Source organism: Setaria italica, chromosome VII (assembly GCF_000263155.2).
Source record: "Setaria italica strain Yugu1 chromosome VII, Setaria_italica_v2.0, whole genome shotgun sequence".
NCBI classification, from domain to species: Eukaryota; Viridiplantae; Streptophyta; class Magnoliopsida; order Poales; family Poaceae; genus Setaria; species Setaria italica.
In genome coordinates this window covers 14,838,645-14,854,608 of record NC_028456.1, presented here as the reverse complement: position 1 = coordinate 14,854,608, position 15,964 = coordinate 14,838,645, and the positions used below count along the sequence as shown (strand labels likewise).

Below are 15,964 nucleotides of genomic sequence, written 5' to 3'. Positions count from 1 at the left end.
CAAGTTCACTCATTATAAACAATATTGCAATGTTAGCTTAGACATACCATGTTTGTCAATATGGGATCTTGTGAAAAATTTGTGGCTGCATTACCATTATCTTCATGAATAGAACACTGAATATGTGCCTCCTGCAGCCATAGTGTAGCTAAGTTTACATCAAAGTTAACTAAAGAAATATTACATGGTAGGTATACAGATAAGTGCATGAGGTTGTATCTACTTGATTATGCTATACTCAACTAGTATGCTCTGAATAACACAAGCATACCTTGGCAACTGTTTGCTTACTAGGTAAAGACGTACAGTCTTCAGTGGATGTCTCTTGCTGCAAAGTGTCATCAACCATATTATATAATACGTTAGCAAAAACTTAAGTATTATTGTTGTAGCTGTGTACATTAGAAATAAGGTGTGTACTCTATTACCTACACATCATTTGTGGGAGAGTGCACATTACCAATTGAGTGTGCAAGGCTGTGATCAGTATGACTTTCTGGTTCTATAAGTCCATCCTTAAAAAATAAACAATTCAAAGAGGGAGGGCTTACTTCCAGGATGTAGGGCACACATACAGTTCATTATAATATGAAAGGACACACACATATATAAATAATAGATTCAACCATTCTGATATTTAGAGCATAATAGCATACCTAGTCACTGTTATCAATGAGAAAAAAGATCTAGTTGCTATTCTGAAAAAGGAACGGATGTTTATCTTCACATCTTATTTGATCTTCTAACTGTTGACACTACCGAGCGATAATACCATTTTTTTCTTTTTTTCAGGTATGAGATTTCTCTATTCATTTATTCTTGTAGATCCTAATAGGGGGCTAAGTACAGTAGAATACAAGTATAGCATGGCTTGAGGCTAACAGTAGAGTAGACATGTACATGTGCAACATGTAGCCTAACAAAACATGGTCACTAATAGACAAGTCACCAACACTAGCATGCAGAACATAACAACATATATGGCAAGTCGAATAGATGCTTACTTCATCATCACGTAGATCCGCTACCATTTTCTTTATGAAATCCTCTTTAGGAAACTTTTTTAACATGAAACCAAGCCAATGCTTCATGAAACCACACATGCGTTGCATCTTATTCTCCATTGCATTTACTTTCTCTTGGTACCTTCTTTCTTCCTCAGTTTGTGTAACAAAAGTTACACCTTGAGACACTCAAACTTCACTCCAATACTTATCATCATAGTACCCACGTGCTTTTAACTCCTTAGCAACTATCTCATTGAACACCTCATTAAAAATCCTGAGCTGAAAGATTACCATTGTTGTTATGTTGCCTTTTTTCTAATTCCTCATATGACACATTCTATAGAAATAAAAACAGTGGAAGGTCATAGAATGGTACAGAATTTCAGATCAAACATAAATGATTAGGATCAGAAAATGTACCATTACTGCATCCACTTTGTCGGTAGTGTATCTAGCATTCTTTTTCTTATGAGCAGCCTCCCATAATTCTAGCATATGAACCTTCCTTTTCTGGTTATCTCCCTGCACAACAGAGTAACTTGAGGCTCATTACAGATCTGAATTTGATGATAGTGAACATAATAAATAACATTAGATGAATATATTTCACCATTTCTTTTTTCAGCCTAGCATGGCTTTTTCTCCCTGATGTGTGTGTATTCTTCTATTCTTTTGCGATTCTAGAGTTTGTCGCACATACTTTCTGCAAAGACATAAGAGTAATGAAGCACTGTTACACTCGTTGCTTTCAAATTGGATATAAATGTTATGTAATAGGATGGCACCTTGTGTGGTTCTCGGCACCAAAATCCAACAAGAGCTTTCCATTGAAGTTCATTCGCACTGTGTGTTTATGATTTCATCTAGAGATCTCTCTTCACGGTTGAAATATTGTTTCTTCAACTTTGATTTGTAGGATCGCCACCTATTGTTAATAGTCCTTAGTACCCAGTCCCTTGTAAGATTCATCGTTTGGCGGGCAAAGTGAAAGTGTTTCTATACAGAGGAGAGGTAAATGTTAGTAGATGGATGAAACATTGAGTTACTTGCTTGAACCAATAAGATTAATTTTACCTCCACATCCTTAATTATTTGTTGCTTGTCAGTTTTGAATAGTTCATTGTCCCATCTTTCAATGTGTATAGGAGCAAATGATGGTTTTTCTGCTATATGTCCAAGGTACTGACCAAGAATGGAGGCTAACCTTTCATTTGGGACACCATTTTCATCAATCCCTACAATTACCTTTCCTCCTTCTAAATCCAATAGATTTGAAACTCTGAAATCCCCTAAAACTTGCCTCACCTCTCCATTTGACCCTACATATATGAAATAGATTGATTTGACACTGTATTTGGATATGCAAGGAAAAAACATGAAACTTACATTATCTTAATGGGGATTCGTGGATGGTGATGCGGCAGGCAGGCTAATAAGCCATCAACATCAGCAGGACCCTGTAAGTCATCATCGTTCTCATTCGGACCCTGTAAGTCATCATTCTCTGCTAAGTTGTCATGCCCATTCTCGATAGGTTCTGGATCCTCCTCTTCTTCAAGGTTCAAGTTCCTTAACCTTCAAAGTTTTCCTACCATGATTTCTTCTGCATATACATGGGGAATAATATCAGCACTTACAAGTTTAGTGTAATCTGAAAGCACACATATGTATTAAATTTCAGATTGAGTCCTTCAGATTTTAGAGCATTAGAGGGTATGTAGATTGGTGCATTATCAGTCAAAAGCAAAAGGTAGCAGCATAAATTGGTAGCAGTACAGTTGGGCATAACAGGTTCATGTGCATTGCAATAGGAAACACCTTGACTGCTCAGATACATATAAGTTCTAGTCAACCATCGAGATACAAATGTAGATGACAAGCTGATGCAAGTAAGAAAAGCAGATGGATCTAGCAAAAGTTCAGACCATAAGAGGGATTCAGGTTCAGATAATCAAATCATTACAGTTTCAGACCTTATATTTACAAGGCTCTAGGAATCATGACACAACTAGTAATCAAATGTTTAGAAATCAGAATAAATAATCCCAACACATCGAGGCATATATTGCCAAATCAGATCAGCATGGATTTATCACATTAGGGTGACCAAGCAGTAAGATGGGTGATAAAATTAGTTGGGAAGTTATTTTCATCTGAGTTCCCTATTCTGATAATGACACGCAAAAATAAAAGACCAATACCTATACTTAGTGAAATAACTGAACCAACTTAATTATGTGAGTAAATTCTGAATAACTTGTTATTTGCATTCTCAGGTCAAAGCTAAGAAATTAGGAATTTTATAATTCAATTATCAGGTATGAAATAATCAGTTCCTACTAATAATTTGGGACATCAGACTCTAAATAGAGAAGACAGGGCATCCTGTCTTAGCCAACTCATCTAGTCAAACAACAAGATCCGTAATCCTGGCTCATATTAATGTCAATTTTGTTTCAGATTTCAGATGTCAAAGCCAAAACTATTAAATTACATCAAAGTAGGAAACATGACCCAACTAGTACTAGCATTCATTTGAAATTGAATACTCCAAAGAAGAATATCCAATCACACATCTCCTGAACTGTTCTACCAAATTCAGTGTTTAAGGACTAAATGGAAAGAAACTGAAATTATCTAAAACCATCTATCACTCAACTTGGTCAGATGGAATATACAAGGCTGTAAAATAAATGCCAAACCTCTCACGAATCACACATCCTACCAGCGAGATTACCCCTAATTACCAAACTAATCAAGTGGCTGCACGCAGGAGAAAAAACAAATTCGATCTAATCAGTACCTGATGGTTGGTCTTGCCACGTCCAGGCTCCTGGCCACTGCAAGAGACGTATACATTAATGCGACCTTATTAACATAATGCGATTATCATATTCATCCTTATCGGAAGAAGAAGATGAGAAGTATACATTAATAGAACAAGAGACGCGCTACAATTTGGACTCGTTATTAGCAATGGTCCTCCGATTAACAAACTAAGTTAGAGCTACATGACTTGATGAAAAAGGTGCATAGCAAGAAAATGAAAGGTCAACGTAAAGAGATTGTAGTATTCATACTCATTTGGAAGAAGATGACGTAATATTAGCAGCAACAAACTATTTCGGAAGAAGAGTACAACGAAAGATAAATGAAAACTCGACTGATCATCATTTAAACCTGTGACATAGATGCTTTTCTTTAGATGATGAAACCATATAGATCTTATATCACATAATGTTTATCACCATTGTGGGACAGGATGAAACCATATAGACCTTTATATTGTATATCACCTAATGTTTATAACCATTGGGGGATGAAACCATATAGGATTGTCATGTACCAAGCTAATAATACACTTATGTTTGTATTTGTGATTGAAACCTATAGCATTAACTTTTGCACATTGTATTAGCATTTGAGGAAAATATATATTGGAATTGTATATTGTTGGTTTGCCAAAAAAAAAGGAAAATAAAAAACCGGCAAAAAATTAGTTAAATAAAAAGTGTCAAATTTTTTTATGTATCACCAGAATCGAACCGCGGCCAAAGCAATAGACAAACCATTGAGCTAACACGCAGTTTCAATAGCTGCTGATCGAAATTATAAGCTTTTGTTGGACGAAATGTAAGCCTCCAAGAGTTCAAGTTACTCGCACCTGGCCGCACATCTCGTCCGCCTCCTCAGCTGCATCCCCTCGTCCGACTCCTCAGAAACAAGTCGACGACCTCTTCCTCCCTTCCAAGTACTCCCTTTCCCCGCTTCCCCCAAAATCCTAGATCCGAACGGCCGGGCCGGTGAGCGGACGACGGGATGACGTACCTGCGTGACGCAAGGGAATGCCGTTGTCGAAGTGCATCCAAAGGGGAGGAGTGTCTCCGTCGAAGCCTATCACCAGGGGAGGAGGGGGCCGCCCTAGTTCTTCCTCGGTGCGTACACGCAGGCGGTAGCGAAGGGGTTGTCCACCAAGGGGCCATCCTCGGCGAACCCTCGCCAGGACGATAGCCGACTCTGACTCTGATGTTGTTATCATTGAGGAGGCCAAGCCGGCGGCCTGCATCAGCGAGATGATCATCCTTGACTCCGACTACAACTACAACTCCAACTCCAACTCCTACTCCGACTCCGACACCGATTCCGACTCAGCGTCGGATAACGAGATAGATGGAGACTGCGACCACTGCATCGATGAGATGGTATTGTTCTTACTTTTTATATGTTCTTATTATCCATGTTTGCACCAATCATGACTGGGCCTTAACTGTTAGTCTGTAAGTGAAAAGAAATTGGATAATAGCATGATGTCAACTATACAGTTTCTTCAGATTGCTGAAATATATTGCGCTCAGAGACTAGGCTTTGGATCGCTTTTTAAGTAGTCAATAATACACAGAGGAAAATAAAGAGAGCAAACTTGTCTGCATAAATCATAGGACTAATAGTTAGAGAAGATGTACCAGGTCCAAGTTAGGCTAATACAGACATATAAGCAAGGGGAAAACCAGAGTACACCAAGTTTCAGACATACAGGATTGCAGGAAATGAACATAGTAGCAGAGGAATTGGAGATAGCATCTAGAGAATTATTATAGTTCCTTTCGGGCGGAGGTGCTTGCCTCATAATTTCTTCCACTGGTATCAGGTTTTTAGATTGTTCTTCCTATATGTGCTTTTGAGAATTGAGGACTCACGTGCACAGAAACACTTGAGAGGTATACTGTGTGTGCTAACTCTGTAAGACAGTTTGTCCTCAAACATTGGTCGATTGGGGAACGACTCAGCGGCGGCGGCGGTGTCTAGGAGGCACGGGCGATGTCATGTTTTAAGACTCGGCTGTGTGGGGTTGTATCTTGTGGTCTTATTCCGCTGACAGATACTAACATATCCATTTTTAGTTACCACTGTAATAAACATGATATGCTAGTGCGATGGCTCGGCAGTGATTTTTTGAACCTGTAGGTCACGGTTCGATTCCTGCTGCTGGGCATTATTTTTGCCATTATTAAATTCCGACACAGCTAATATTAATATTTAATGAGGGTGTCATTTCGACATGTATGTATTTCACATCAAAAAGCATATTTACATCCCTATAGATGGTTATTTGATATGCTTTGCGAAGTATCTACATGTTTCTCATGGTTGAAAGCATCTCTAACTTTATATCATTTCGATTTCGATATGGTTTTAGAATCATGTCAAAAACATTTATACATTATTATAACAATTGTTGGATACACTTTTATAACGTGCTTGGAAGGCTAATGATGCTTCAAAGCGGGTGTAACTCTAGTCATTTTGAGACGATTTGAATAGCGTGATAAAAAATATCTATATAATGCTATTCACGGTTGCAAAGCATATCCAACTCCATATCAATTGTTACGTTTTTAGAATCATGTCAAATAACATCTTTATATTATTATAGATAATTGGTTGACATTATTATAGATAATTGGTTGATACGCTATATATCGTGCCTAGAAGGCTAATAATGCTTTAAAGCGTGTGTAACTCCGTTGAGACAATTTGAATAGTATGATAAAAAATATTTTTATAAAACTATTAACGTTATAAGCATGTCTAACATCGTGGCACTTCTCCAATTCGTGTTAAAAAAAATATCATTTCATGCCAACGTAGAGATGCTTAGCGTGCATTACTATTTAGCGTAGCTAAAGGGGTTTTCTGGTAGCAGTGTATCTACACGACAAGTGCGACGAGGCGCATAATCCTAGGGGGTCATTCACGTGGTTCCCCCAACCCTAGGCGGCCAGCAATGAGAGGTGGCCGCAGTGGAGCAGTGGTGTTCCGATGCTGGCGCTACAGGGAATGAGCGGAGGAGACCAGCACGAGCTGTAGGGGCTCACCGGGTGTCGATTTGAGGTGTGACTTGCGTTGGGGATGGCCGTGACGGTGGTGCTCCACGGCGAGGTCGTGACGGCGACGGGAGGACCACGGGTGACCGCGAAACGATAGTGGCGGAGGCTGGAGCTGGGAAGGTGGAGGAGCTTCGGGTGCGAGGGATTGGAGGGAGGTGGTCGGAGTGGAGCCGATTTTGCCGGCGGAGGAGCTCCAGGCAGTGGAGTAATGGCGGGTGGAGAAATTAAAATCCCTGGCGGGGAGAAGCTTGGGCGGGCCTCGGATGGCATCGGGGTGGTGACTAGTGAGTTGAAGGGGGTGTGGGTGGCGTCTATTGGGCTGCGACGGCATGTGGCTGGGGTATTGCGCTGGCGAGCAGAGGTACTCGGGGCTTGGTTCTTGCGGGGAAGAAGAAGAGGAATGGAGGGGGAGAGAGTAGGGAAGGGCGCGTCAGATTAAAGGGAAGGGGCGCGGCGAGGGCGAGCGAGATCCCGGACGAGCTGCTCACCGGTTGGGGGAGGCGCGTCGTCGGCCAGGAATTGGGTGAGCACGTGGCAGAGCTTCTCTGCCCCGGTCGGCCATGACCGAGCTGCTCGTCTGATTCAGTTCAGCATTAGGGTCCGAAAGTCAACAAGTTTGCATCAAAATTCCTTCAAATTTTAAATTGGAACTTCACGACCGACCAAAACCAAAGTTGTAGATGGTTCATAGGACCTTCTTCTATTCAAATTATTTTGATATTTGGTCTGGTTTGAAAGTTATGCAGCTCCAAAATTGGGCCAAAACGTGGGGAAAACTGAACTTTTTCAGAGTTGGGGTGACAACAAGGTTTTGACCGAGGTTTGACCATCAATTGTAGCAATTAAACTCCAATTTCACACATCAAGATCATATTCATAAGAAACTACATGGAGAGGACTACATGTTTTGTATTGGTCAAAAGTTGAGTGTTTAGGTAAAATAAATTTTAAACCTCGCTCAAACATAGCTACTCTAACAATTTCCAACACTTCGGAATTTTGATTCAAACAACTTGTGAATTTCAGATTTGAGTTTATTTGAGCTTGCAAACTTATTAATGATTCAATTTTGGTTCATTTGACTTCTCAAGCAATATTTGTTCATAAATTTCATATTTTTCATGTTTATGCTTTTTCTTTATATTTAAAAGTAAAATTAGCATAAGCTCTTCCAAGAAAGTGTTTTTAAAAGAAAACTAGCATCTTAAGAGCACATGTGCTAACATCAATTGTTGAAAGCATTTATGCATGCATGATAAATGCTAATGACATGTTATCCTTAAGATTAACACTTAATGCACATGATTAACACCAGAGGTGTTGCACATACTTTTGTCTATTACAAATTTCAATTTACTACAAGGTTAAACACTGATGATACAGTGCGCAATCTTATTCTTAGCACTAGGGATTTTGAACAAAATTACAGCTATACGAAACAAGCTTATTCATCGCGCCAGTGGTTTTAACCTTCGATTACACAGTTGAAGATACGCAGGAGTAATTGGCTACTCGGATTTCCAAGATGACAATGGTGGGGTCTCGGAATCCTGCCAAGTGGCCAGTTTTTGAGGGTAGCGTTCACCCTGGACTTCACCTGCAGCAGCATACGACTCAAGTTTGTCCATCTCCTCTGGTGTGAGCTTCACAGCCAGTGCTCCTACGTTCTGGTTGAAATTCTCGATTTTCGTGGTGCCAGGTATGGGGCAAACATCGCTTCCCTGGTGGTGAACCCAAGCTAGCCAATGCCAGTTGTGATGGGGTGCATCCTTTTCTTGCTGCCATTGCGTTGACACGCTCAAAGATTTGGGCATTCTTGTCAAGATTCTCTGGTTGAAATCGAGGCAGATGCTGCAGAAGTATGAAATTCTCGTTAGAAAGAATCAGTTAATCACATTTCTAATTCTTTTTGGTGGAGTAGATGGATTTTATAAATACAGTTGAGCAGGATCCAAAAAGGTTTCTAAGATCAAGGAAAAATTGTAAAGACGACGCACATTGAGGAAAAGTTTAGTATATATGTTCTGTGCATATTAAGGTCATGCTTCAAAGTAGGATAGTTCATACACAAATGCATGAAATGTCTCCAAAATCATCGAAATGTCAAACCAATGGATAACAATAAATTAACTTGCTAGTAAAGCAAAATCAGTTTTCTTTTTTCCTTAGGTATCATATCAGTTCGAGTTCATCTTGCGGACATCCTCCTCGGACATTGAGTCAACCACAATTTGGCGCCACTAGAAAAGAACCCTCTGCCTAGTGGACTGTAAGCCACAATCCCAATTCCAAGTTCTCTGAAATAATCACCAAAAGGACATAATTTAAAGAAAAATCGAGCTTTCTATTTCTTTTAATGGAATAACTATTTTGTTTGACTATCCGCAAATACCTGCAAGTAGGAATTACATCTTCTTCCGCATCTCTGGTCCATAACGACCACTCTAGCTGAACTGCAGTGATGGGATGGACTGCATGAGCTCTTCTGATTGTTGATGCGGACGCTTCAGATAACCCGATATATTTTATCTTTCCTTCTTCGACTAGATTCTTGAGTTCACCAATCTAGCAGCGAGAAGAGAAAAAGCAATAATCTAAAAGAAATAGTTCATGGCTTACATGCAGCACGAATTCTATGAAACAGTTCGTGGCTTATTATTTTCTAACCACACATTCAGTCTAGACAAGGACGTACCGTGCGTCTTCAACAAACCTGTCTCCACCAAACCAACATCACCCTCACAGTCAAGCTAGAATTTTCCTAGGTTACTTCCAACCTCACGCTCACAGCAATTAAACTAAGAAAATCAAATAATGGAGAAGTCCACGCACTGACTGTGACCTCCTCCATTATTGTGGGCTTGCCGTCGCTGAAGGTGATGCCGAACTTGGTAGCCAGCTCCACGTTCTCCCGCTTTCCACCTTGCAGCGCCTGCTCCAGAATCAGAAACGACGTTACATCAAACACCTTTCAGTTCACACTGAAAAAGGCCTAAGAAACGAAAACAATAAGTCTTAAGTTAAGTTCGAGCGAAGAATGAAGCGACCTTGCCGATGAGGAGCTCGTTGGTGTGCGGGCCATACATGTCGGCCGGAGGTGTCGAGAGGAAGGTGACCCCGGCGGCGACGGCGTGGTGGATGAGCTCGATCATGTCGGGCTCGGGCTTGGGCGGGCCGTAGAAGGAGGACATGCCCATGCAGCCGAGGCCCTGCGCGGACACCTCGAGCCCCGGCCCTGCGAGCCAACCTTCATGCGGGGCACGGTGAAGGTGGAGGCAGCCATGGCCGCGGGGGGGGGGGTGTTGGGATACGAGATAGGCTACGCTAGCGTAAATCAAAATTTCTACCGCGTATAACCAGGAAGAACTGCCGTATAAGGATCACGGGATTACCACTCGACGCACTACTGGTGCGGAAGATGTAGATATGCGTCGGTGCAGTGAAGACGATCACGTAGTCGTACGTAGTCAATCAACGTAGTCGTACGTAGTCGATCACGTCCAGCAGCTCCTCAGCATCTCGTCCACGTGCACAGCAAGATCGCCTCCGGTGCCGCGGCTCGTCGTCGGCTCGTCGTGGCTCGTCGGCGGCTCGTCGATGGCTCGTCCAAGTGCTGCAGGCGCAACACCTCCAAGGTATCCACACGTGCAGGGAGGAAGCGTCGCAAGCCGGACTGCTAGATCCGCGAGTTGCAACAGGCGAGGGCGTGGGAGGCGCGGCAAGTGTGTTCAGCCAAAAGGTGTAAAACCCTAGGGCGCCCCCACCCCTCTATTTATAGGGGTTCCTGATGGGCCTCTGGATCCGAGGCCCATTAGTACTCCTAAACCTAATCCAACTCGGATCAAATCCGAATTGGGCTTCCAGCCCCTTAAGTGTGCGACCCTTTGGGTTCGGATACGTATAGACATGGCCCGAGTACTCCTACTCGGCCCAATAGTCGGTAGCGGCCTCTAGCAAGACGTGCCAACTCCTATACGCACACGAAGATCATATCAGACGAACCATCACAACATAATATACATGCTATTCCCTTTGCCTCACGATATTTGGTCTAGCTTCAAGCCGACCGCTCTTTCTCGATCCTGTGATTCGGAATCCCTTTGTAGGTTAACTCTTAACCGTACGTAGCATGGCCATGCATTTTCGGATCCGATCACTCGAGGGGCCCAGAGATATCACTCTCAATCAGAGAGGGGCAAATCCCTTCTTGATTGACCATGTCTCATAGCATGCTTCTTGACAAACCCGAAAGCTACCTTTATAACTAACCTGTTACGGCGTAGCGTTTGATAGCCCCTAAGTAGGTCGATCCACATCTAGAATACATGCGACAATCTCAGGTCTAAGGACAAAGCGTATATGTTGTTTAAAGAGAGAACTACTTCTCGTGTTGGGTCAGTCCTAACACATGTCTCCACATGTGTCCACATTATTAGTTCAACATCTTCATGTCCATGACTTGTGAAACATAGTCATCAACTAATACATGTGCTAGTCTAATATTCATGTGTGTCCTCACATGAACTCCGACTAGGGACAACTTTAGAATAATCATACAAGTAAAAGAGTTTCACATACAATTCACATAATTGCAAATCAATTCAAGTAGCCTTTAATGGATATTCAATGAACACAATATACAAATCATGGATACAAATGGAATATCATCATCTCTATGATTGCCTCTAGGGCATACCTCCAACAGGGGGGGTGCAAGATGCTCGCGGCTGCTAGTTGGATTTGGAGTGGCCTTCTGGAGACTGAAAAATGAGCAATATGATCTGGGACTCTGGAAGTGCTTGCGGGTCAGTGGACGAGGTTACTTATCGCGCCACTGCTAATGTGGAATAATTTGACAACCGCTATCGCACGGGAAGCGTATATAGCTTCCGGAAGCTATTTTACTGCCCCTTTGAGATTCGTGCCCACAATATCTCCCGTAGTCCCGTTAGATGTAATCCACCCCCTAACCCTAGCACCGCCCCATGCCCGCCACCACCGGTCTCGCCACTAAGCCCGAGCGCGCGCCCCGCGCTCACCGGCCGCTGCGCACCGGCCTTGCCGCACGCCCCGCGCTGCCCTACCAAAGTCCGCGGGGTACCGGCCCTCTCGCCGCCTCCATCAACCCGCGCGCGCGAGGCCTGCTGCTCCCACCAAGCCAGCCCCGCACGTGTGCCTCGTGTCGGCGCGCCGGCTGCCCGCGCCGCCGAGCTACCACTACCGGAAACAGAAAGTTTGCCGAGTGCCCCAAGCACTCGGCGAAGGTCCAAAAACACTCGGCAAAGCGTTTGCCGAGTGTAACACTCAGCGAACAGGACTCGGCGAACTTTCCCTCGGCAAACAGTGGATTTGCCGAGTGTCAATCGTCGGGAATTCGGCAATGATTTTTTGAAAAAAACAATAAAAAAACAAGCTAGCGCCACCGCCGGCCGTCGCCACTGCCGTCGGCCGCCGCCACCCTTGCCTCCCGCTGCCAGGCCATGAACCCCGCTGCCACCAAGCCGCCACCCTTGCCTCCCGCCACCACGCCACAAAGCCTGCCGCCATCCACCAAGAGCGTCGCCGCCACGCCACCCGCCCCCCCCCCCCCCGCTACTGGAATCCGGGGAGGTGGGGGGAAGCCCGCCGTCGACACCACCCGAAGCCACCGCCGACACATCCCGGAGCTCCTGGATGGCTCCGTGGCCCGCGTTGCCCCTGGCCCACCCCAGATCCGGAGGGGAGAGAGTTGGGGGCCGCCAGATCCGCGTCGGAGGGGAAGAAGGAGGCGCGAATCCGGCCGGAGGGGAGGGAGCCGGGGAAGGAAAGGCCGGATCCGGCCGGAGGGGAGGGAGCCGGGGAAGGACGGCGCGGATCTGGCTGGAAGAGAGGGAGGGAAGGGGCGGCGGCGGGGGCTGGCGCCGGACGCCGGGCGGCGGTGACAGGGAGAGGAAGGTGGGGGCCGGGTGGGGGTGGCGGACAAAGACGAGGGGGCCGGGTGGGGTGCTAGCCGGCCGGTGGGACTATATGTCCTGGGCGGTGCGGGGAAAAAAATCACCGAGTGTCCTAGGTGGGACACTCGGTAAAGGGTTGCTTTGCCGAGTGTCTAACCTAGGGCACTCGGCAAAGCTATTTTAAAAAAAATTAAAAATTTATCCAACAGTTTCAAAAATTGCTAAAAATTCACATGAAATAATATATATTCTCTATTGACTATACAAAAAGTTTTGTAGTCAAATCAAAACTCGCAATCTTATAGAATCCTTCTCAACGTTACTATTCTTTTTCTGAGATACTTCGGTTTGTAAACATCATACGAAATGTGCAAAACCTTCTCAATTTTTTTCCACAGCCTCCACGTATGATATCATCACATCATGACAAATCTTATGATTTTCAGACTTTGCTTGTTTTTTTTACAATTTAAAAATACCACTACCACACGTTCGTGGTCGTGAGAAAAAAAATATTCGAAATTTCTTTTCATTTCACGGGTCAGGTCTCAAATTGGGCCAAATAACATGAATATCATTTTTCTACTCATTTTATTCTATAATTTGAATCACTTGCGGTTCAAATTTGACTTGTACCAAAAAATTTCTTGAAATGCAATTAATTAAATAAATATAGCAAACAAATTTAAAAATATACCAAACTTTAACATGGAGTACCACATGTTGTATGTGGGGAGTAGAAAAAATTTCAAGGTGGAAAGAGGAAAAAAATTTATTGTTTTGCCGAATGTCAAAAAAACACTCGGTAAACCCCACTCTTTGCCCAGTATTTTTTTTTGCACTCGGCAAACCCCCTCTTTGCCGAGTGTTTTTTTGACACTCGGCAAAGTGCCTCGTGTGCCGAGTGTTCTTTTTTTGCCGTGTGTTCTTAGCTCAGCACTCGGCAAAGAGCTTGTTTGCCGGGTGTTCGAAAAAAAATACTCGGCAAAAAAAAACACTCGGTAAATTTAAGGTTTCCGATAGTGTACTGCCCGTGCGCCTTGGCGTACTGGCCTCCGCGCCACCGGTCCCATGCGCCGACCATACTAGAGGTTGAAGAAGATGACGAAAAAAAAAATCCGAAATGTTGATCCTTGTTCATAGAAATGGTGAACCAGTTTGTCGAAAATGTTGAGGTAGGCAGGAAAAAAAATGTTGAATGTAGTATTTTTTTTTACAAAATGTTGAATCTATATTTTAGAAATGTTGAATCTAGTTATCTTGAATGTTCTAAAAAATGTTGAATCAAATGTTGGTGTAAAGTTCTAATGTTTGTTTGGTATTGCTTCGCTCCATATTTTTCTGCTCCACTTCTAAACTTGCAAGCCAAACATCTCCACCAACTCCAACTTCAGAAAAAACATGAATATAGAGACCAACTCCAAGAATTTTGTGGAGTTCCTAAAATAATGCTCTAAATAACTATTCAAATGTCGTCGCGAAATTATGAGGTAATTATCCACCAATACCATGAGCTTTTCCGTACCGCTGGCTTGCGGCACGGCCATGGTGTCACAGTTGCCAATGGGATGTCCGCCAGGCTAGCCAGGGATCGTCTCGTCAGCTGCGCCACCGCTATCCACGTCCTGATGCTTATGACACCCGGCCTAATTTGGTTGGCCCAGTATGGCCCATTAGCGTAGATGCGCATGTTTAGTACCACATTGCTAGTTTAGCAAGGGTGGAGCTAACTTATAAGCCTTTGTCAACCAGCCATAGTACCTTCGGGTTAACCCTTTTACACGAAGCGAGGACGAAAGTGTAAGCAGGGTGCTATGTGTACGCGTGCCCGCCTCTCGGAAGAGCTGAGCGGTGCGGCTTTGGAGGACGGGGTGTGACAATGCTCGATTCCATCTGTGATGCCATGGTGGCTGCGTCTGAAAACGTGCAATGCTATGGTGCACACGCATGTGCAATAATTTTTGGATTCATCATTTTTTTCATTCTTATGACCTGCCTTTTATCTTATATTTTGCCTCCAATCACTACTGAAGAAGTGGTCTTCCATCCAGCGACAAAAATCTCTAACGAAAATGGACCCGAAACTAATGAGTCATTAGTCTCTTGTCTAACGGTCAGAATCGACAAGGCTTATTAGTCCTAGTTGGAACTACCAACCAGGATTAAAGAGCCCCCTTTAGTCCTGGTTGTAACGGATAGTTCCTATGGAGGGAATCTGGTGGCCCTTACCAACCGAGACTAATGCTCACTGTTTAGTCCCAGTTGGTTTAACGTTGGCTTATCAACCGGGACTTTAACGTTAGCTTCATTGACCCAACGTTTATTAACCAAAAGATGATACGGGGCAATCCAAAGGCTACGTTGGGTAACAATTTCTTGGAGAAACAGAATTACAAGGCATACTACTGCCGTACAACTCACTACCGTCTACTTTCCTTTCCTAACCTAATGTCTGTTCTAATGTGAACATTTATGTACACAGTTTCTACTAGATTCTTCTTATAGTTATGATTGATAGAAGCAAGGTTATGGTGTGGAATTCGTTGGGGAAACCAAAGACATACTACCAAGAAATTCAAGACCTTCTTAACATGTAATAATGTTGAGCCTTTATCTCTATGCAAAATTTTCTTTCTTGAATTTTCACCTAACACTGTACTATTCATTATTTTCATTCGCAGTGCATGGAAATGATTATGTAATACTCATTGTGGTGAATTCAAAGAAACACTTGAATTCAATGCAAATTTTCCGGTATGTATGGAGTTTGTACATGTCAGACATTCTATAATACGAATATTTCATAACTTATTTTTTTCCACTAAAGTGTTTGTGCACAAGGTAATAATTTATGTGGATATTACGTCTGTGAGCACATTCACCATTTCGTGAAGGCCACGTGCATGCGGCTACATGGCAGCCCCTTTAGTCTTGGTTGGTTACTAACCGGGACTAAAGGATATTTTTAGTCGCTGTTATTTGAACCGGGACTAAAGATAGGAATCTTTAGTCCGGATTTGGTAGTGCTGGTTGGGAAATCAGGGTTAAAAGGGTTTCCCAACCGTACCTAGTGGATGGCAACTTTAAAAGAACACTAAATAATTCAAATAAAGAAATCACTCACAAATGCACCTAA

At 43.3% G+C, this 15,964-nt stretch overlaps 1 pseudogene; it reads right to left on the bottom strand.

Annotated features, from left to right (window-relative positions):
- Window positions 1-8,403: 8,403 nt before the first annotated feature.
- Window positions 8,404-10,178, bottom strand: LOC101764274 (annotated as a pseudogene).
- Between the last annotated feature and the right edge of the window lie 5,786 nt (window positions 10,179-15,964).